Source organism: Lutjanus erythropterus, chromosome 11, assembly GCF_056507025.1.
Source record: "Lutjanus erythropterus isolate fLutEry1 chromosome 11, fLutEry1.hap2, whole genome shotgun sequence".
Taxonomy (NCBI): domain Eukaryota; kingdom Metazoa; phylum Chordata; class Actinopteri; order Lutjaniformes; family Lutjanidae; genus Lutjanus; species Lutjanus erythropterus.
The window spans coordinates 1,122,488-1,147,375 of NC_139327.1; the positions used below are offsets into that span (position 1 = coordinate 1,122,488).

Sequence of the window (24,888 nt, forward strand, 5' to 3'; positions counted from 1 at the left end):
GTTCCAGTACCTTGAGCTCTGCCACAAAAGCAGTTAAAAATGTGATCATATTCGGCTTGCTTTTACCAAACCATAAGCATGGTATACATATGTTGGCTTGACAATCTTTTGGTGACAGCTCTATGACTTGACACTGAATTGGCCATATCTGAAAATTATTGCTGTTGAAAACTGGAATTCCATCACAATTCCACATAACTGATAAATCATCAGCCCCTATTTTTCCACTCTGCTTGAGTTTTTCGTATTCAGCCCCACACTGAATATCTGAAACAATGCCTGGAATTGATTCTCTTCCATTTAAATGTATCCCAGATTTTTCCAAAATGTCTACTATTTGGGTTGACAGACTAAGTACAAGAAAGTAAGACCCAACCCTTAAGTTTCTATCAATGTCAAATTCAGCATTACAAGAACAATTTTTTGGAGCTGTCTCACTGGGTCCCATATAGCTTTCACAGTTGATACAATAAAAATGGGGCACATACTGGCCAAACTGTCCATACGCTTTATGAAAAAGATATGAGGTTGCTGGCACCAAGCCAGGGAAATGTTCATTTAACACTGTAAGAAGATCCTGAAGAGCTACTCCTGTCAAATTGTGCCTCAGTACATATGACATGAGTAAGAGCAGACTCTGTCCTTTAGTGAGGGGAGCACCGGGGTATACGGGATCGTCATCATGGTGTTTCTGTAATACAAGACAAGATTGCTCACATTCATACCTAAAACACAATAGGAAACATAAGCCAAAATTATAATGACAGTGTTGTCCTATTAAGAGAGATGTCTCATACATGTAATGTAAAATAACATTATACAGATAATCTGTAATTAAATGGTAGTACCTTCAATTGGTTTGAATCTTGATTTCCGGCTTGGCTCCTCTCTTCTGCTCTGTGTTCTTGCCCATTTCCCCCATCTTCCTCTTTGTCGTCATGTCCACTTCCCCCATCTTCCTTGCTGTCATCATGTCCACTTCCATCATCTTCCTCTCTGTCGTCATGTCCACTTCCCCCATCTTCCTCTCTGTCGTCATGTCCACTTCCATCATCTTCCTCTCTGTCGTCATGTCCACTTCTCCCATCTTCCTCTCTGTCGTCATGTCCACCTCCATCATCTTCCTCTCTGTCGTCATGTCCACCTCCATCATCTTCCTCTCTGTCGTCATGTCCACCTCCATCATCTTCCTCTCTGTCATCATGTCCACCTCCATCATCTTCCTCTCTGTCGTCATGTCCACCTCCATCATCTTCCTCTCTGTCATCATGTCCACATCCATTATCTTCCTCTCTGTCATCATGTCCACTTCCATTATCTTCCTCTCTGTCCTCCTGTCTCCCTCCATCCACTTCTTGGTTAGTATCTGCATTACTATGATCTGTAAGACAAATCTGAGACAAATGTAAAGCAATTAAGTGCAGCTTCAGTGGTCCAAAATGAATGGTTGAACATTGGGATATAAAAATACATTTACTATTGTAGATAACATTTCTTTCTCCTGAACTTACCCTTTCAGTAACCTTTCTTCTGTAAATGGATGTTCTTGGAACTGAAGATGTACAGAGAAATCTCTTGTAGAACAATTTTCTCTGTTTCTGTGGATACAGTAAAAACAAAGATAATAGGAAACCTGAACACAGCTAGTGCTTTATCCACTAGCTAGCACTAGTGCTGATGTATGATCACCCTTGATGACTTACAGTGAGTGGACTTGGGCAAACATTTTAGGATGAAGATATGATACTGGAAGTAGCCTATTGTCTTTGTCTATGTTAACCATCAGATAGGCTGATCTTATAGCTGGGATATTATAATACAGGCTACCAAAGATAAATATTGTGGTTTTTGTAGTGAGCATCAAAGATGTTGACAAGTTTATATCCTATTTTTCCTGCAGATGTCACAGTAAAAGTAGAAGAAGACATGTTGTGCCGTACAAGGATTACCAACAAAGGTCCACACTTTCTTTGTTAACTTTTGGGGCCTGCATGTAACCATAAAAGCCTGAGACCACATGTTGGGTCCCAAGAGAACAAAAGAACAGAGTCAACCCCCTCTTTTTGGATGACTCAGCAGAGTCAAACCCCAGCAGAACCCCCGCTGACCAGCAGGGGTCCCCAGGGAATCCACAGCTCCCATTGGGTGAAATCCGCCATGGCCAATGACGTCACGCAGAACTATAATAACGCGAAGCGCACCCGAAGGCAGCGCTTCCGACTGTGACTCCCATAGTCAATGGAAGTGACCAGTAACTGCTCCTAAAGTTAGAAACTCGCCCCACGTGGTGACGCTTTAGCAAGAGTTACTGCAGTGCACCATTAGACGCGTTAGGCCTACGGATTTCCCTCGCTGGTCGAGCCGATCTCCTCTCCTCTCCTCCACTCTGTGCGCCAAGGAACACAGAGCCGCCCGGTACAAGACCACGGATTGACCCTCTCGACCGGATGCCCGCGGATGTGAAGCCTGGCAGATAACAAGGACTGCCCGCTTCAAGAAGAAGGACCAGGACCCCTTCTTTCCGAGTGATTCCCCGCTACGAGCCGGAATCGACTCGCCTCGCCAGAGACTTGCCCCCTCGCCGAGGACCCGTTAGCCGCTGGGAGCCGCTAACCCCGTTACCTCTGCCACAACCAGGACGCACGAGGAACAACGACACATCACTCCACCTTCTGCAAAAGTAAGAGGCTTTAGCTCTGGGCAGATATAAGATAGTGTGTGTTTTCTTTTATACCAGCTGTAAGGGCTTGTTAATACGGACCGCCACGTCCGGGTTTATGCTGCAATTTTTAATGTTGTAAAGACATTGTCTGTGTTACTGTGTTTGTTATTCTTCTTCCGTTCAATTGTGTCTGCTTGTGATGCATAGCAGTCCGACCTCATCGGACCGCTATTGTGTCGCCTTGCACTCGGGATTGGTCAGTACTTCGGAAGTGTTGGTTCAATGTCCAGATTCACGCCACTCACCAGCTGAGCCGAGTGCGTCTCTGCGTAACACAGACGGGTTACTGCACCTCAATACCGCCTGCGTGACGACACCCTTGAGTGCTCTCCTTTCTCTCCCTCTTCCCGACTAACCTACACTTGGAGCCAAGTAACTTGAATCTCCCTCGCTCCCGACGCCCCTCCTTTATTGTGAGTCACGTGCGTTCTTGGCGAGCCGCCATTACGGCCGTGGTCAGTGGCCCTCGCGTGACGTAGCCTGCAGCGCCACCGCCGCCATCTTGCCACGTCTTACCCCCGCTCGGGCTCACCACTCCCCCCTCTCTCTCTCTCACACACCTCGTTCCCTCACACTCACCTGCTCACACACACACACACACACACACACACACACACACACACACACTTGCTAAACCACTCACTGTCTTCCACACTCTCTCTCACACACATACACACACACACACACACACACACACACACACACACACCCTTCTTGATGCTTGTTTGTAACATGTTATAGTTAATAGGGTTATTACAGCAATGTTGATGTTGATTGTAAATTAATGTCATCAGTGTGAATAAATCCTGTTATGCTATAAAGAGAAGTTGTCCTGGTTTTTCGTATATATTGTGATAAAAGCTGGTTGACAAAGTCAGTGCCCGAGCTCTCTGAGACTGAACGTACGCCCGATCATTGGTCCGGGGTTTCCCGGTGGTGCCCCGTTATAAGCTAATTAGAATATTATGCTTATGTAATAATTAATTAATTATTAATTAATCATTTTTTTAATAATCCATAATTAATATTATTAATTATGAATTATTGCCAATAATCTTATGTAGCTCCTTCCCTTCACAACAAGACATAATAGGCCTACATGTATTTTTTTTTTTATCTTTATGGGGTCTGTCAGAAGTCTTTGACGTGAAGTCATTAACAAGATGATTTACACATAAAAAAAAAACTCACATCATATAGCTAATAACACTTTAATAAAAATGTCATGATAGGGTACTATTTATCTTGAAACGTTTCACTTCATAATGTTATACTATTATATACTTTAATTTGACTAATTAAGCATATATTAGTACATATAAAGTCATATACTTAAAGTATACTAAATATACTTTAAGTTGTTCCACTTTAGCACATAAAAGTACACTAAATACACTTCAAGTTGAGCTTTTCTACAATTTAGTTACAATTTAAATATATTTATTACAAAATTAGTTGTTCCAAAATAGCATGCTTCAAGTTAACTAATCATAAACACACTTGAGTACACAAAAGTATGCTAAATTTTAGTACACTTAACACATTTATTTTTCACTTGGGAACACTCGTTGTCAAATTGTGACAAAGGGACCACTCCAAATCACAGACATGAACTTCCCTCAAAATTCAGAAAAGCCACCAAGGAGATTCACCAAAGAAAATTACAGAATACCAATGAAGAATGGTGAGAAAATACAACACTCGTGGTTGGTGTATTCTGTTACTTCAGATTCAGTATTCTGTTTCTGTTGCACACTCTTTGGAAAGCAGGAAAATGCTTTAAGCACCACTGGCTACTGTGCATGGAAAAATGTAGCTCAGCACCTCAAAGATCATGAATATTCAAAAACACATTGTGAGAACATAAGAAGCTGGCATGATCTGCAGAAGAGGTTGCAAACTCAGACAGCCATAGATCAAACCCACCAGAGTTTGATACAGATTGAGATTGAGCATTGGAAAAGTGTAATCAGAAGAGTAATTTCGATCATCTGCCATCTGACTGAGCACAATCAAGATATGAAGGGGCCTTCAAATGTGCTCTATGACCCTCACAAGGGGAATTTCTTTGCATTAGTGGAACTGATGGCACAGTTTGATCCAGTACTAAGCGAGCATGTCAGAAGGATCCAAAACAAAGAAACAAAGGTAAACTATTTAAGTGGGGTCACACAAAACGAAATTATAACACTGGTTGGAGACAAGATTCTGGAGAAAATAGTGAGAAGAGTGATTAAAGCAAAGTACTTTGCTATAATCATGGATTGCACACCTGACATCAGTCACAAGGAACAACTTTCCATTGTTCTGAGAATTGTGAATTGTGAATTATCAGTTGGTGCCTCTGTTGCAGAGCATTTCTTTGTATTTTTTGATGTTGAGGACACAACTGGAAAGGGTCTGACTGAAACTCTGCTTGAACATCTTCAGAGACACAACGTTAACATTTCTGACTGTCGTGGCCAGTCATATGATAACGGGAGCAACATGATGGGACAAAAGCAAGGAGTTCAGGCAAGAATATTGCAGCAAAACAACAAAGCATTGTGTGTCCCCTGCAGCAGCCACACCCTGAATCTAGTTGTGGCCGATGCTACAAAGTCCTCAGTCCTGTCCATCTCTTTTTTTGGTGTGCTGCAAAGACTCTACAATCTTTTCAGTTCATCTGTGCATCGCTGGGCAATTTTGAAGGAGCATGTTAAGCAACTTTCTCTCAAACCTTTGTCAACAACAAGGTGGGAGGCTCAGATTGAAAGTGTGAAGGTGGTGGCCACAGATTCTGCAAGCATTGTCGGCTCTTCAGACATTTGCATTGGAGAAGAAGGATTCTGAAACAATGTCCACTGCCAATGGTTTGCATGATGAGCTTAAGTCCTGGTGCTTCTTGTTGTGTACCATGATCTGGTACAATGTTTTGTACCAGGTTAACCTTGTGAGTAAGCTGCTGCAAAGTCCAGATGTTTCTCTAGAAACACTGAAAGCAGAAACAGGGGAGTGAGACAGTACCTTCAAAACTTCAGGGACAGCGGGCTTGCTTCTTGTCAGTCTGATGCAGTGGAAATTGCTGAAGAACTGGAAATCGAAAAGAAGCTTCCAGAGAAAAGGCAGAGAAAAGCAGCAAAATGATTTCAGCATGAGGGTGCTGAGGAAACTCAGTGCAGTCCAGAAGAGGCCTTCAGAAGGGAGTTCTTTCTCCCTTTAGTAGACACAGCCCTAAGAAGCCTGAGTGACCAATTCTCAAAAATGGAAACTGTCTATGCCCTCTATAGTTTTCTGTTTTCAAAGAAAAACATGCAAGAGGCAATAAAGAGTGACAAGCTTCATTCAAGTTGCAAAACCCTGGAGCAAACATTGCATGACATTGAGGCAGATGATTTACAATTGGAGATCAATTCTGCTGTCTACACTTTTCCTGACAACGTCTCCACCTGCCCAAATGACATGTTAAACTACATATACAGTGAAAACCTTCTGGATCTGTACAGCAATCTTAGTATCGCATTGCGTCTCCTCTTGACTCTTCCTGTTTCTGTTGCCTCAGGTGAAAGGAGCTTTTCAGCATTAAAGTTGATAAAAAACTACTTGAGGTCAACCATGTGTCAAGAGAGGCTCACAGGACTGGCACTGATCTCAATAGAACATGATGTGAGACGTTCTTTGGACATGGAAGACATCATTACTGCATTTGCACAAGCCAAGGCCCGCAAGCAAAAGTTTTAAAAACAAATTCCACCAGGACGTGGATGTGGATATGGAACCAAAGACCACTAACTATTTTTATTTATTTATTTTTTTACTTTTTTATTTTTTGCTTGATTGTGTTTTTGTCATTTTGAAAACTTTGAACATTTCAGTTGTGTTTGTTATGTTATATTGTATTTAAAGTTTTCTTTCATGATTGTGCTCTTCTGTTATTTAAAATAAAAGATTTCTGGATTGAATGATCTTCTCATATAGACATAGACAATCTGAGACCTACTGTGAGATTTGATCGTATGCTGCGCTTGTCTCCAAATTGATAAATGCTGAGCCTTGGTAATGGTCACACACACAATAATTGAATAATTCATTTTTGAGTTTTATTTCAGTATTTATTTTCATTATTTATTTATTTTTTTTTCCAAAACAGTTATGATTTGCTTGCACATGACTTGTGTAACTGTGCGTACTGTCCCACCCCTAGTAACAATAATGAATGGCCAATTGCAAACTAACCGATCGCTCAATTGTTTTGCAAGTGTGTCTTGTGCCAGACTCTGATGTCAAAGTCCCCAGATAGAAGCTTAACTCTCTGCGAACTTCAGATTCTTCAGTTTACATTGGAGACCTTGCTGTGCTCGTCTATTGCAAGTTTGACAGGGAGACAGTCAGAAGCACACAAAGACATGGAACTAAAACCATAACTCAATGGCACAATAATTGATGCTATTATTGGTGAGTGTATTTAATAATTTTTTCATTCTAAAATACATTCCTACACATAACCTCTTGTTTTTATATAGAGTGATATTGTATGTTGAAGGTAAAAGTTATATCGCTGTCATCAATTTGAAATATTCGAAATCCAAAGTGAAACTACAAGAGGCACTCAGAAAGTGCAACGCTGCATGTTTGACACTGAGAACGTTATAAAACTAAATCTTTGAATGATAGTTCAAGTTTTATGAAAGTTGATATTAGTGTTAAATATTAACCACATATGTATCTCTTACCAGTGTACTGGCATTGGGTGGAAAAGTTGACCTTATACAGTGACCTACGCCTTGGAGTGGTTCTACTTGAAATCAAATAATGTCTTCCTTTCTGGACCCACAACACTTCCACTAAGTTTAGTCCAAATCGCATCAAAACCGTTTGAATTATGCTGTACACACATGCACGCACACAAATACACAAATGAAAACAGTGTCTCAATGTGCTGCTATGTTGCAGGTTTACTAATGGCTACATGTTCCAAAGCATTAAAGTAGCAAACACAATAGCACTGTTTTGCAACACTTGGTTTCATGTCAAAGTTTAAACAAATCTTATATCTCCTGAAAGTCTGGAGGCTTTTTGTTTTAATTTTGCACAAATGTTTACTTGGACTCAAGGATGAACTGATTAGATTTTATGGAGTCAGGGTTCACCTAACTGTAACCCAAACCATTTTAGAATTAACTCAAGAATTCATGTTAGTTATGATAAAGTTTCACACAAAGATAAAATGATGAAGTGAGGACTTTCTGGCCAGTATACAACACCATGACTCGGGAACAGAAGGGGAGGTTGTGCCTGTACTTTGATTGTCATTCATACTGGTGACACTATCTTGGGTAGACACCTTGGAACTGTGCTGATTATATAGATCTGTTTGAAGTGTGCAAAGATTCATATATGAATCATTGTCTGCTGTTTTAGGTACCACTTTTGTTCTTCTGGAGTCTGAATATTTGTCAAGCATGTGAAGCAATGTTTTTGTTTTTCTTTTCTTAACCATATGGCAGAATGTTCAAGTTTAGTGTCAGTCCTTTGATACTTTACATTTTGATTGCGGCCCCAAAGTTGTTTATATGTTTACATTTTTTGACTTTTATTGCAGCTGTGGATAGACAAAAAAAAGTTTAATGTTTTCTTTGTTTTTGTGTGTATGTGTTTAACTCACAGGCCATGCTCTGTCAAAGTTCCTTGGCATAAGCATGCAAGATGTGAGAAGAATCATATGAAAAAAAAATGCAACCATGAAAGCTACACAAAGCAAGCTGCTGCAAAGAAGACCAGAGACAGGAACATGGACATTTGAACAGGACAGAAATACTTAAATCCTGACAATTTTTCCAACCACTTCTGTTTCAGTGGGCAACATCACAGAGTTTTAATCCTGTTGGAACTGTTTAATGGTTTAATGGTGAAGCCAAATAAAATACTTGAATAATCTATTTTTTCACTTTTCAACGTTTTCTTACTCAGCATTGAAAGTGGGGTAGGAGTATTTTATTAGTAAACTAACAGTATACCTAGAAGGTTAATGAAAGTACACTTCAAAGTGTACTTTCATAAACTAAAAGTGGGCCAATTTAGTCCCAAGAAGTATACTTATTAGTATACTGTTAGTATTTTATATTGTACATAAAAGTATACTTTGGGAAATATACTTAACTATACTTAAGTATACTTAATAAAATGTATTTGAGGTATACTTCTTTTGGTAAGGGAATCCAAGGCACACTGTGATTCGTGCAAAATCAGAATGCCTTTGTTTCTACATGGCAGTATGTACATGATCAAGCTGATGTTTACCCTCTCTACCAGTAGATGGCAGTATGACTATTTAGATGCATAGCTGCTTTGTTAGTCTGTCTTTGTTAGTTCATATGCCAACAATTATCAAGGTCACTGATACAGATTTATTCAACACTGTTACTTTCATTTCATATTATTTATGGGCATTTTTCCAACCTAATTGTATACATCTTTTTTTTTACTTTGAGTTTATCTATCATTTCAGGACCACATACCTAGACCTGCATGAAAGAATGAACATATTTTGTGGCAATAGATAAAGGACAGTTGAAAAACAGAGACACATAATTTGTTTAGTTCTTATCAGGCATCCTTCAGTACTGCTGGCTTCAGTTACCACCCATTCATGGCACTACCTGTGCTCCATTTTTACACCTCGCTTTCATCACTGTATTATTGTCACCACCACCATCATCACTATCATCATTATCATCATCATCACTGGACCTTCATCATTGTTACCATCATCATCATCATCATCAATCAACCTCAGCTCAGAGCCAAACCTGCATGTCATTCTGTACTAACTCTGCTGTTAGTGTCATAGCAGCTCTCACAAAAAAGGGTTAGGGTTATCAAATTTCATAATGTAGGCTATTTGGTGTAAAGAATGGCTTCCCACAGTGCTATATAGGTACTGTGTGAACACTGTTTTAGGAAATGACTCTATGAAAGGATACTGTATAAGACTGAAACATGGATAGTATGACAACTCTTACAATCCCCCTGCTGATTGGCTGTTGTAAAATTCCACTGAGTTGCGACTGGCTTGTTGTAAAACTTCCCTGTGCAGTGATTGGCTGTTGTGAAACCCACCTGTTTTTTGAATTGCTATTGTAAAACTCCCCTGCCTTGTAATTGGCCATTGTAAAACGGCTGTGGTGTACTGTGGTTGGCTGTTGTACAATCTGTAGTTGGCTGTTGTGTGATAGACCATGGTAAACAGCAGAGTTTTACTATAGCAAATCAAAAAACAGGGACATTTTACAACAGCCAATCACAAGATGGGGAATTTACAAGAACCAGTCACAGCAAAGGAAGTTTTTACAACAGCCAGTCATAGCACAGGGGGTCTTACAACAGCTAATCCTAAAACGGGTGGTTTTTACAACAGCAAATCACAGTGCATTTTTTGTTTTATTGTACAAAAGCCAATCACAAGAAAGGTGGGTTTTAAAGCAGCCAATCACAGCATGAGGGGTTATACAACAATGAATCACAGCACAGATGGTTTTTACAATCACAAGTCACAGCAAAAGTGTTTTTTTTTTTTTGTTGGGGTCAAACACGAACATAGCCAAACACTAATCCCAACATACAACAGCAGATCACAGCCCATTGTCTGTATCTAATACACTCATTGTGGATAAATACAACCTCACATTAAATAATTTTACCTATTCTGATAAATCCTGTAATCTGTCATCATAAATTAACAGCATTTGTGACTTTACATGAGTGGATCATAAGATATCAGGTATGAAATTAATCTGAAGATGCTATGGTTTAAAATGAGATAAAATTGGATAGACTATGGATGTCAGTTGTTGAAACACAACAAAGGCTCAAATATGGCAGGATTTTGATACAGACTAAAGCACTGAAATTAAACTGACAAGTAATAAATACAACAGTAAATTACAGTTCAGCAAACAGATGGCGAAAATATCTTTGTCAGTGCCACACCTGTTCTCTCCCTCCAGTACATCTATCTTTGTGTTTTCTCCCTGTCTTTGTGTTGTGGGTCTAGCTGCATGCCCCATCTATTTACAGTGGTGGACAGTAGTGAAGTACATTTACTTGAGTACTGTACTTAAGTAAATTTTTTGAGTATCTGTACTTTACTTGAGTATTTGTTTTTTTTGGAAACTTATGACTTTCACTCCGCTACATTTCAAAGACAAATATTGTACTTATGACTCCACTACATTTCTAGGAAGGTTGTTGTTACTTTTTGACTGAGCTTTGAAGTCAGCTGTTGCTGTTTTTTCTTTTCTAAAATGCAATTGGTCACATGCTGTGTTCCTCACAGAAGGAAACCAATCACAGTAGCTCCTCTCAAATGCGACTGATGTAAAAGTGGAAATACGTCCAGGCGCGCTCTGTAACAATAACAAGCAAGCTCTCCCTCTTTCATTCAAACAAAAAGCAGTAATGGAGATGGCAGGAGAAAGACAAAATGAAATCTCAAGATTTTAATATAATTATTAATTATTCCAGGAAGCTTTTAAAGTTGGATTGTTTTTATAAGGGTGAAAAATACAGCATAATTCATGTATATACTGCCTCTGAAGCCAGAAAGAAATCTCAGTTATTTAAATTTTTGATTGTATTTCTATGCTGAAGTTTTTATAGGTGTTTCTATAGGCTTTGTGTAGCAGAGTGGTTCTACAAGCAGGTCAGTGCATCATTAGATGGTTTCAGAGAGTTACAAGCTTCTGTAAATGCATCATGAAAACAATACAGCATGTATTGATATTAGAAAATGTATTTTGTAATTTGTACTTTTGAATACTTAAGTATTTTTAAAAACATGTACTTGTGAATACTTAAGTATTTTTAAAAGCAAGTACTCTAATACTTTAACTTGAGTAAAGTTTTGACTGAGCAACTTTCACTTGTAGTTGAGTAATATTTGACCAGGAGTATCTGTACTTTGACTCAAGTACTGGGGTTGAGTACTTTGTCCACCATTGTCTATTTAGCAGTTGTCCTCCTCTGTGTTTTCCTACACAAAGTTTGGCAGCTTGCTCTGGTTAAGCAATTATCCAGTCCCCTTGGCATGCCTGCCCCAGTTCCTCTCTGCTTGTTTGTTGGTGCCTCTTGTGCACAAGATGTTAGCCTTCCCATGTTTGCTTGTATGCTTTGAGCTTTTTCTTGTACCTCAGAGGAGACATAATCCTATCTCCTGGGCTACGGCTTTGCATTTGGGCCTTGACCTGCCTGCCTCAGGACTTGACAGGCTATTTTTTCTAGTGATGTTTTTTAAGTTTGTCACCTTCACATGTGGTATTTCATATTTAATACCAATGTGAAGATGTGACAAAAAAAATATTGATTTGTTTACCAAGTGCATATTACAGTCTTTAGGTCTGCCTGTTAAATCAACAAGTGTGCAGGGGGAAAAGAATGAAGTATTATTGTTTGCATTTGTATTTTGTGAGTGTATCCTCTCAATAAAGGAGAGAACTCCTGCACATTTCCTTTACTTGCATACAGCTTTATTTACAGAAACACTGGAACTTGATGAAGGTCTGAGGACCAAATCGTTGTATCTGTAAATAAAGTTATATGCAAGAAAAGGACAGTGGATGGGAGTTCACTCTTCTCTTGCCTATGGACCTGTTTAAAAGAAACTGATTGTGTGCATGAGCCTTAAGTTTTGTTTTTGAGTATATTCCTCCAGAATTTCTTACATTATCTTTGAGATTTTGACAGGTATTGAAATATGGCAGCCATCTCAGTATAATCTAATGTCTACAGTAAAATAAAGAACAGCACATTTCAGCAGTGACAAACCAGTGATCTGTCTTTTGTGAGTCTGGCATGCACTCACTCATACACATTAACTTATAGCCTAATCTATAATTTATTGTGTATGTTATATAAGAATTACTTAACCATGTCTTGATGCTGAATAAGCAGAACAGAACTATAATTAACCATGTATTAGTGCTCTTTGTGACTCTTTGTGTAAAGGTGAAAACATGTATTCCTTTAGTAAAACTTCATCACTGAACCTTACTCTTTTTTTGGACCTTCTTTTTATTTCCTCTAAACAGTTAGTTGTACAGTACAATAAGCATGTTACATGACAAGGCCATCAGTGTCTTTAAGAGGCACTCTGTGAATTTTGGCATCCCCCCCAGTGTCCATATAATGTTTCATTGAACCTTACTCTTAACTGAACCTGAATCGCAGTATGGCTAGGATAACTGTTACAACCTATTGGAAAATAACTAGTCCTTGGTCCATTAGTTTGATGCTAACAAATAATGGGAATAGCCAATACCAGGCTGACAGAAATTAGCATCATGATCACAGTAATTTTAATTTAACCATCTATTTTACTTCACATGATTAACATAAAACAAAATGTGCACTCATACTAACAGGTATATATGTCCTATACTCTGTGAAAACAAATTTATAACTCCTGACCTCTCATTCCTAGTCTTGTCTGCTGCCCTGCTGCTTCAACACTCCACACTGGCTAGCTACAGCAGCCTGACAAGGTCAAAACTCAAACTCAAAACACTTATTCGCCATCCTTATGCATATCCTTATGCAATGAAGTGTACTTAAAGGAGCAGTGTGTAAGCTTTAGTGGCATCTAGTGGTCAAAATGCAGATTGCAACCACGTCCACATAAATTCACACCTGTTAGTGATGCAAACTAAGTACATCTAGATCAAGTACTGTACTTAATTTGTAATTTAATTCTAAATTATCCAATATTATGTTTCTACACTACATCCCAGAGGCAAATACTGAACTTTTTAATCCACAAAGCTGAAAAAAAGGCTGTTTTCTGACTTTTTTAGAGATACATGGTTCTCACAGAACAGTGATGCTAGACATTAAATAGTCTTATATACCATGATCCATTGCTATAGATTAAACTATCCACAGTGGCCAAAAGTAGCTAAAATGAGCTCAACCTTAAACATCTACAGCAGTAAACAGCAACAACATTAATGTGATAATATTAATCCAGAAACATCAGACATAATAACACTGACAGGAACATTTTACTGCAACATGAATACTTTTACTTAATGTTATTACAGTGTGATATTAGTACTTTTGCTTCAGTAAAGGATCTGAATACTTTTTACACTCCTGGTCACCTCAGAGGAGTAACATCACGTCCACATATTGTCTGAACAGACAGACTGGTCTCCACAGAGGCTGCTACAGTAACGCATGTTCAAGTGCAACATGGTTATCTTTTCTGAGCTACAAATTATAAACGCTGTTGCACGTTGGCGCTGATCAAATGTGATAAATAGTTTTATTTCATTTTCTGACTCCTTGTGTCAGACACAAAGTTACAGAGCAGCCCTGAATGTGTCTGTAAGCAGGACACAGACAGACAGACTGCAGCACAGCTAACATCAGACAGACAGAGGGAAGAGCATCAACTTAAAGTTACTGTGTATGAATGATATCAAACTTGTAGAGGAGGAAACACAAGTTTACCTGATTACTGTTCACTCTGATGTTATTTTGTCTTTAGGTCTGCTTCATCCTCTCATTAAAGGTGACACATGCTTTGACAGGAGAGACAGGTGGAGCCCTTGTGTACCTCATAGGGGCCTATGTGACTTGCATAGTGTGTGTACAGAGCTGACTGGCTCTGATTAAGTGTTATATTAGGTGTTATAACTGCAGTTTCACCTGAAATATCTCCTGCCTGTGGTTTACTGGCAGCTCCAGCTGCTGCTGATGCACAGCTTTCTGTGGATGTTGGTGCTGGTGGCTTTTTTAAAACTTGTGGATGTCCATGAGAATGAAATACTTCTTCTTCAGGGCAGGATACAAAGGTATGTATTTAGAAAACTACATTGTTGTATTCCTACATGGTCTGTGTAATATGAATAATCTTTATCCAAGACAAAGTTATATTTATAGCTCTGTGCTCTACATGTAGCGATGTTACTGTTGTGTTTAGTTAGATGAGTAATCCCAGAGTAGCGTCATCATTACCTGTGAAATGTTAGGGACATTACTGAATGAGAATAAATACAGGAGAGCAACAGCATCATGCAGCATGTGTTATTGTTTCAGACATGTTGATGAAACTCTGAGCAGTCTGCGCACTGTAAACTGCAGTGATATAAACAAATTACCAACATAATATCGGACATCTCATTAACATTAGCTGTATTTTTCCTGGAGGAGCACATGCAGCTCACCACACATTTCCTGGAGAGGCAGCCAGGACTACTGTTTGATGCCCTGGTGATGCATCAGCTCAGACATGGTGCCCCACCTTTTGCTTGGGTATCATCGTGTACTTGTGGTTGGAACATGCTGAGGGGGGCTAGGGATACCAACAGGGAGTACCGTTACACAGCCTATAGGCATTGTATTTTTTGGCAACATTGCACTTTAGTGCAGGGAAACTGACTTTTCATCTCCGGCTGCTGCATTTGGAGCATCAGGGACAAGTTCCTGGACTGCACTGGACATCACACAGGTCACATCACCCAGCATCTGAGTTTCCCTCCAGGCCCTCTGGAGTGTTAGTACAGCACCAAGTACTCACTAACCTGCACATAAATCATCAGGGCATCAACCAAAAGTTTTAATTATACTATATTTATAGTTTATTTATTATTGAATTGGACGGTATGTTCAAACGAGCATAAACTTGCTGCTTTTAGTGTACAAACAGACGGACATTTCAGGAGCTTATTTTGTCTTCATCACAGTTGACTTTGATGAAGACAGGAGAAGCTGATGACAACTATTGACAAAAAAGCTGATCATCATATGCATATGATTTATTTATTGAAGTGATCTACATTTAAACATGCCTACAATTACACAATAATTATAACAATACTTCCCTGCAATGTCTGTAAATTGTCATTACTACTTCAGGTTACACTAATGTATAATATCCTTACAGAGGACAGCTGGTACCTCACAATTTGGAATGAAAAGATGAATATAAAAAAGAACACTTTGTTTTGTGTTGAGAACAGAAGGAGAAATGTTGGCATACAATCAGAACTTGCAGCTTTTAGTGTACAAACAGAAAACATTTCGACAACTTGTTTTGTCTTCATCAAAGTTGACAGAAGAAGCTGTTGAGACATTTGTCTATTTGAACAGAACAAAAGTTGTGAGGTTATGGAGGTTATCATTGTGCTCCAGCTCTTTCATTCTGTGGTCCTCTCTGAGAGGCACACTGATTCAGCTCTTTGCTGTTGGATGAAACACAGTGAACACCTGCCTAGATCATTCCAAATCAGCAGCTGCACTGTCAGTCCAGTTCAATCAGGAGAGACTAAGAGTAAAAGGGAAATGGTTTATTGGCACATGCATGATATATGAAACATGAACAGTCTTTGGCGGTTAGACCCCATTGAGGTGAAACAATATGTATATACTATATATATATATAAATGGGGGTGATGAAGCTGTAGAGAAGAGAACCCCCCGGGGTCTAGACACTGGTGGTGGTGGTGAAGAGGTGCGAAGCAGAGACTGGTGAGGTGAAGTGGCTCTGGACTCCTGCTGCCTGGACCTGAGTATTGGAGGAGAGGGCTTCAGGGAGGATCGAGGTGAACATCTTGTGGCTCTAGACTCCTGCTGCCTGGACCTGAAGATTGGAGGAGAGGGCTTCAGGGAGGATCGAGGTGAACATCTTGTGGCTACCTGGGTCCAATGACTGGAGGAGAGAGGGGTGGAGGAGGGTCGCGCGACTGACTGAATGACAACTGATGGCGCAAAGACAGAGGCGATTTAAAGTTTGGCAGCAGCAAATTGACTGGCTATCGCGACCGTGGCAAAATCTGATTGGATAGTAAAGACGAAGGTGAACGCCCACAAACAGCTGATTAGAGGGAATAGGAGGAGAGAGCTGGAGTAAAGGAAAGTTATGAATGAAGGCAGTGTAATAGAAGGTCTTCCTGATTGAACTTACGCTGAGCTTCATTTGAAGACAGTGTCAAGACACATTTAGTTAGAACACTATTTTATTGTTTATATACAATGTGGTCAAACTAATAATATTTCACTAAGATTATAATTTACAGATCAGGTTAATATGCCATAATAAGGGCAAATGAAACAGTATCATTTACTTGTGTCTGCACCAGTTCAGATGTGGCGGATGTAGGTATGGGGGGTCACCAAACCAAGCCTTCAGGGGTCATCTGGTCCAAGGTTCCTCCTTTGTGGTGTCCAAAATGCTTTATGGTGTCTTTCAGCTAATTGAAGAGAATTGACTGTCCCTTTACCTTTGTTGCCTTTAGGAGAGAAACACAACATACATAGTGATGTCATATATGAGTTTTCAATAATATTCCATGTAGATGTTAGAGTATGTTGATTTTTATCCCAAACAAAAACTACACCTGATGTTTTAATTGATAAGCAACCGTCATCCAGAGATGAACTACTTAGTGAAATAAATTTTTGATTTTTTATTATTATTATTTATTATTTTACTGTGATGAAAACCTTAATACTCTTTGTCAGCAATGCTGGATGGTTAACTTACCCTGATGTAAGATACAGTCACCTTATGACTTTCTTACATTTTTATAATCAATGTATTGGCAAACAATAACAAGTAATATATTAATAAAAAAAACTAATAACCACAACATGTTCTATCCATGACACATATGGAGACCTAACAGTAAACATAAACTATCTATGAAAAACCTAGAAATCAACAATCTTTTGGTGATAATCAAACATGTGAGGACAGCAGTTATTTCATTGTGATGACTTACCTGTCTGTCCCACTAGAAGCAGCATCAATGGTAGATAAAGCTGGAGCTAAGATATTAAAAGGTTTTCCTTTTATAGGAGGTAATGTTGCAGGACATCTCTTATGGAGAAACAGAAAAAAATAAGTGCTACTGTGATCGACTGATTTTTTTTATATATATTTTTGATTGTCAATTCTGTGAGTGAGTAAGCTCATTAAGTAGTTAAAACTGTCATTTAAAATGTCATTAAAACAGACAGTGACAGGGAAAAATTCATTAATAATAGTCCAGGGCTATAAATGTAAAAACGCCCTATAAGAACAAAGTCCTGTGTAAAAAGAGGTTAAAAGTGGTTAAAAATGTAAAAGTCCTGTAAGAGGGGTTAAAAGGCTTGAAAACAGTTAATATGGGTTTTAAAAAACAGTTAAAAACATGTAAATATACTCAGGGCCATGCAGAGACCTTTGGAGGGGCAGGGGCAAGTTAAAAGGGGCCACGAATTTGCTCCATGGTGCTGATTCATATTCTGCCCTTTATTATTCGTAGTGCTGATAATAAAGTAAAAAATAATTAAATGATATAGAAATCATGTATTTAAATGTATTTGTGCTTTTATTCAGTTTGACTATCCACTTTGCGCAAGACAGCAAAGTTATAGTTACAAAAGTTATAAAAGTTATATATTTTATATTTATGCATATTATATTAAATTTGTGTATACAAATGTTATAAACAAGTACTGATATGTTTAAATGAGAGGTTGAGAAAATCACAATTCAAATTCTTCTAATTATTATTGTTATTGTTGTTGTATTTATACTGTAATAGTCCAAAATTATGTGAATATGCATGTACATTGCATAGTTTTAGTGAAATAACAGCCTGTGCCTCATTGTCTCTAGAAACATAGGAAAATCACTGCAACTTACTTGACATTAAAATGATACATCTCTCTAATGCACTTTGCTCATGACAAAAGAAACATATAGACACAAAAAGAGGCCTGACATACTTTTTCCCCTCAGCACGCTGTGTGTGATTAACTAGCGGCTATAACTTATGAGAGGTGTGTGCAGAGTCAGACACACACACACAGGATGCTCTTGGATCATATCACGGTTTTGAGTAAAGGATCGGATAATTTTTCAGATCAGCAAAAATGAAAAAAGTGGTGGGATTAGGGTTAAATTATTTTAAAAATGAACTTGTCTTTGATCTTTGTCTGTCTGTAATTATCACCATAGTTATGTAATGTAATAATAATGATAATAGTAATGATAATGGTAATAACATTAAAAACGTCAAACTTATACAGTGCTGTACTATGTATATACTACACATATATTAGATCATTATACACTGTACAGTATAATACACAACTACGCTCTGTAGTCTGGCTCAGTGTCCCACCTACAGCACAGCACATCTGATTTGTTAGAAGTCATGAGTAATCAATCAGAAGACACACTGTGTCGCAGACGGGGTGAGACAGAGCTGCACCGGTGAGCAGAGAGGAGCTGTGTAGAAGTTAAGACAGCTGATATCACCAAAGTTTCAATAAACATCACAGTTTTATGATCTGTTTCTTTGGTGATAGCATAGTTACATCAGTGAAAAAAGTTATGGTCTGGATTTCACTCAAGGCGATGTGACGGCTTTTAAATCAGTCGCTCTTCGCACAGATACGCTGCACACAGCAGCATCTGTCCTGTCTGTTCACTACAACTCTGCATTGAGATTTCTGGTAATATAACTTCTACAAAAATAACAGTGACAGTAAAACTATGATGCTCACATGTGGTCCACGGATCACATGTGTGCCGAACCGTAGAGGGTGATCCGTACGGGACTCGGGTCAACTGCGATCCCTTGCTTAGCAGTGCTTAGCTACAGGGCACATCTGGGCATGTCAGAGCAGTGAGGGCACGTCTACGCGGATCATGTGACCAACCGAGGGTAGATCTGAATTATTATTATTTTGTTTTACCACGTGCCAGAATATACTTACCTGTAAGGAGTTAATTCATGACTTGTTGATCCTTTGAGATAAGAAATCTGTGATTGATTAGTCGTGTCTGCAAAATCCGAAAGGGGGAGCTCTTGCCATGATGCCTCATTCTCAGTCCTGCTGAAAAACAGGAAGCCCTTTTCAGGGTGTAACACTATGTGACAAAGGCTCACACATCTGTAATGCACCCTGTTACATTTGACGGTGCAGAGAGGAATGGGTCACCTGGATGTTCATAACCACACTAAATTATAGCTATAACTCATAAACCAGCAGTCAGCTACAGCCACATTAGCTCTACACTTTTAAAGGCAACAAATTCCAGCGGCTGTGGGCTGATCTCAGTAATGCCACTGAGTATTTTGGGTCCTGATCTTACTTTTGAAGCAAAAGTTAATTGTGTGAGTAATTAGTATTATGCCTGTGGCTGTGTTATATGTAGCGTTACCTAAAGCTAGCTCATAATTAAGTGCAGTTATGTGTGTAGGATGAATTACCTATCTAGCAGAAAAGAGGCAACTTTTGTGTCACTGTGAAAACATCTATCACCATCAGAGATTTCCATCTAGTAAATGCCACACCAATGTCAGTTCTTGTTTTCTGCCATCTCTTGTGACGCTTTTGTTTGATTTCTTCATGTTTTCATTTCTTTGAGGATGAGGGTTCACAGTCTGCTGCTTTTTCTTGTGGTAAATAATAACTATGATCCTCCACTGGTCAAAACTTTAGCTGTCAGCCTTCAGAAAACAAGATAGTTTGCAAGCAAACACCCTCTTCTGTCCTCCTCTTCGTCTCCCTTATTAATGCTGCGAAGTTTACGTAACACATCTGCTCTGCGCAGCCATAGAAAAAATGGCAGTGCACGATGGTGACCTCTGTGAAAGAGGATACACTCCCCCATGTAAATATGAATGACTATTTCTAAGATGATGCAAACATAAAGATTATTAGTTTCAGTTGATTTAACAATAATAAACACCATACTTATGTATAATATATTCCATTTCTGCCATTTCTATTTGCTGATGTGGCATGTTAATATGAACACTTCATACATCAATGGTAAAAGAAATATAAGATAACAATACAGAAATGTTCTTGAAAAGTAGCTAGTACAGTAACATTGTAACATACAGTATATTACACTGCGGTGGAGGAGGTCCTCTATTTTTCCATTTCTCCATTATCTATTTCTGGATATTGCTACAGCCAATGTCTAACACATTTTTACAATGTAAAATTTGAATAACTTTAAGATTGCCATCCAAAAGGTACCTTTATCAGTTACTGAGGGCCACTGTGTTACATCATCCAATTATTTATACTGTTGAGACATTTTTGATGGGGATTAGAGGAATGTGCATTTAAGGAATGGTGGGACACATATGTACAAATGCACAAACACACAAGCCATTCTCCTGTCAAACACCAGAGAGAATCCACATGCAGAATCACAAGGCAGAGGCAGGAATAAGGCAAAAACTGAAACTTTACTGAGTCTTATCAGTGGAACAGAGTACAGTCCATAGCAGGAGTGAAAACCAAAAATCAAAGTGATCAGACAGAGGTACAGAGGCAACGGGCAAAAACACAAACCTGGTAAACAGGCACAGATCATAAATCCGTTAGGCAAAAAGAGGAAACAGACCAGATACAAAGCAGGCATGAGCACAAACAATGATCTGGAAAACAACAGGGGGAAACTGACTGGTATAAATACTGAGGGGAGAATGAGCAGATAGGAAACAGGTGTGTGGTGGCTGAGCAGGCTGGTCACAGATTGGCTGACAGTCAGTGCAGGGGAAGAGCTATTGGATGTGGACAGAGTACTGGTGGGAGAAGCTGGCAGGAGCTGACTGGAGAATGAGCAGAGGGGTGTGAGGAGCAGCAGGAGAGTGGGGCTAAGAAGTGTGTGAGTGCAAGTGTGCTGGTGCGTACTGGCTTGATACACGAAACATGAAAGGTAAGATGGATTCTCTGAAGGGTCCGGCGCAACTGTAAACAAACAGCAGAGGGATTAACAATTTTTGACAGTGGAAATGGGCCAACGAACCTGGGAGTCAACTTTCTGGAGACAATCTGGAGGGTCAGGTTTCTGAATGACAACCAGACTCGTTGGCCTATGTTGTGCAGGGAAGGAGCTACATAAGATCATTGGCGATAATTCATAATTAATAATATTAATTATGGATTATTAAAAATATTTTATTAATTAATTAATAATTAATTAACTATTACATAAGAATAATATTTTAATTATCTTATAACGGGGCACCACCGGGAGAAACCCGGACCAATGATCAGACGTAATTCAGTCTCAGAATATTCAGAGGAAGGAGTAGAGCTCAGGCACTGACCTCGTCAACCAGCTTTATCACAATATGCAATGAAAAACCAGGACAACTTCTCTCTGCAATATGACGGGGTTTATTCTCACTGCTGACATTAATTCATAACCAACATCAACATTGCTGTATAAACCCTAGCAACTACAAAACATTACACAATCAACAAGCATCAAGAAGGGTGTTTGTGTGTGTGTGTGTGTGTGTGTGTGTGTGTGTGAGAGAGAGAGTGTGGAAGGAAGTGGGTGGTTGAGCGAGTGGGTGTGTGTGTGTGTGTGCGTGTGTGTAGGAACGAGGTGTGTGAGAGAGTGGGGGGGGTGACGTGGCAAGATGGCGGCGGTGACGCTGCAGGCTGCGTCACGCGAGGGCCACTGACCACGCCCGTAATGGTGGCTCGCCAAGAACGCACGTGACTCACAATAAAGGAGGGGCGTCGGGAGCGAGGGAGATTCAAGTTACTCGGCTCCAAGTGTAGGTTAGTAGGGAAGAGGGAGAGAAAGGAAAGCACTCAAGGGTGTCGTCACGCAGGCAGTATTGAGGTGCAGTAACCCGTCTGTGTTACGCAGAGATGCGCTCGGCTCAGCTGGTGAGCGGCGTGAATCTGGACATTGAACCAACACAGCCGAAGTACTGACCAATCCCGAGTGCGAGGCGACACAATAGCGGTCCGATGAGGTCGGATTACTATGTATCACGAGCAGACACAATTGAGCCGAAGGAGAATAACAAACACAGTAACACAGACAATGTCTTTACAACATTAAAAATTGCAGCATAAAACCGGACACGGCGGTCTGTATTAACAAGCCCTTACAAATGGTATAAAAGAAAACACACACTATCTTATATCTGTCCAGAGCTAAAGCCTCTTACTGTTGCAGAAAGCGGAGTGATGTGTCGTCGTTCCTCGTGCATCCTGGTTGCGGCGGAGGTAACGGGGTTAGCGGCTCCCAGCGGCTAACGGGTCCTCGGCAAGGGGGCAAGTCTCTGGCGAGGCGAGTCGATTCCGGCTCGTAGCGGGGAATCACTCGGAAAGAAGGGGTCCTGGTTCTTCTTCTTGAAGCGGGCAGTCCTTGTTATCTGCCAGGCTTCGCATCCGCGGGCATCCGGTCGAGAGGGTCAATCCGTGGTCTCGTCTCGAGGCACAGACAAGTGAATTGGCTTCCCACACTGAAGTTCCCCACTCCCTCACTCTCCCGTCCAAGAGAGTGATTATGTAGGCAAATTGGGAGTGATCAGATGGGAATGTGGATGGTTGCAGTTCAAACACAAAAGAACATTGAGATGAAAAGGAAGGGCAAAGGCCAGGCTCACTGCTGTAGTGACTGGGGGGAGGCAAACGTGGCTCATGGCTAGGGTGTGGTGTTGGTGGGACAGACAGTGGCGCTGGTGAAGGAGTTGCCTGGCTGGGCGGGGCTGTGATCTGAAGCTGCTGTAGCTGAGTTGAGAGGTGCTCAACACTGTTAGAGAGTACTTGCAGATGCTACGTCACCGTTGCCATCTCCTTCCATTGAGTGTTGAGAGCTGAGCCTTGCTTGTCCACCAACACACAGAGGTGTTGGAATTCTGCTGGATCCATTCCTGGCCAGATCGTACTGTCAAACACCAGAGAGAATCCACATGCAGAATCACCAAAGCCCAAAGCTTCAAGAACTCTGCATTTATAGTTTATCCAAAACACATCTGCGTGAAGTAGCGTATGATGGATTTGCCTTCAGCGTTGGCTGTGGCCAAAAGCACCCCTAAATGCTCCTGAAGAATCCAATCGAAGCCTCACACCAAGTGACTGGGAGCTTTTTATAGTTTTGCATTTTAACATGGAGTGATCATTAACTTTATTAAGCCTATGATGTTGAATAGTGAAGTGTGCATGGTGGGAGCCATCTGCTGCACTCAGCAGCCTCTGAATGTAAACTGAATGTGGAATCTGTTTCAGCTCAATATCAGGACTTTGAAAACACCAAAGGACTTCATTTAATTTCATTTGTTTAAAATATGAAGAATTGTAAAATATCACTCCCATGAGGCTGTTCAGTCAGACAGTGACAGATCACAGGCTGAATTTGACATTTCATCCTTGCATGCAGCCACAGTGAAGGTCAAGCTGCACACAGCCTGCACAGTTTATGTAATTTATTATGTTGATTAATGTTGAAATGGCATTGCTCTGCCTCAGTAAATATTATTAATACCAGTGAGGTATATTTCTGGTAAGATGGTTGAGTTATGATAATAATGTATGATATGTATATGTATGATAATGTAATGATAATATATATTAACAGGAATGAAAAAATGAAACTGAAATTGTTGCGACACTGCAGTAAAGTACTTATTCTGTAAGTACATATTTCTATGCAGGCACGTGCAGAGGGGGGGGCGGAGGGTGCTGGAGCACCTGCCCCTTTGACCCTTGATGCCCAAAGTGCCCTTTTGTCAAAGTGTTTTTTTGTTTGTTTGTTTGTTTGTTTGTTTGTTTTTTGTAAGTGTGTGTGTAAAAGTCTGTCTGTGTGGCCCAAAATAATAAATAAAACAAAATAATAATAATTCAGATCTACCCTCGGTTGGTCACATGATCCACGTAGACGTGCCCTCACTGCCCAGATGTGCCCTGTAGCTAAGCGCTGCTAAGCAACGGATCGCCCTCTACAGTTCGGCACGCGTGTGATCCGCGGACCACGTGTGAGCATCATAGTTTTACTGTCACTGTTACTTATGTATAAGTTATAATATGCGAAATCTCAATGCAGAGTTAGTGAACAGACAGGACAGATGCTGCTGTGTGCAGCGCATCTCTGTGAAGAGCGACTGATTTAAAAGCCGTCACATCGACTTGAGTGAAATCCAGACCATAACTTTTTTCACTGATGTAACTATGCTATCACCATAGAAACAGATCATCAAACTGTGATGTTGATTGAAACTTTGGTGATATCAGCTGTCTTAACTTCTACACAGCTCCTCTCTGCTCACCGGTGCAGCTCTGTCTCACCCCGTCTGTGACACAGTGTGTCTGCTGATTGATTGATTGATCATGACTTCTAACCAATCAGATGTGCTGCTGTAGGCGGGACATTG

At 40.0% G+C, this 24,888-nt stretch overlaps 1 pseudogene; it reads right to left on the minus strand.

Moving 5' to 3' along the window:
• Positions 1–606: 606 nt before the first annotated feature.
• On the minus strand, positions 607–1,742 carry LOC146318499 (uncharacterized; annotated as a pseudogene).
• Positions 1,743–24,888: the final 23,146 nt, after the last annotated feature.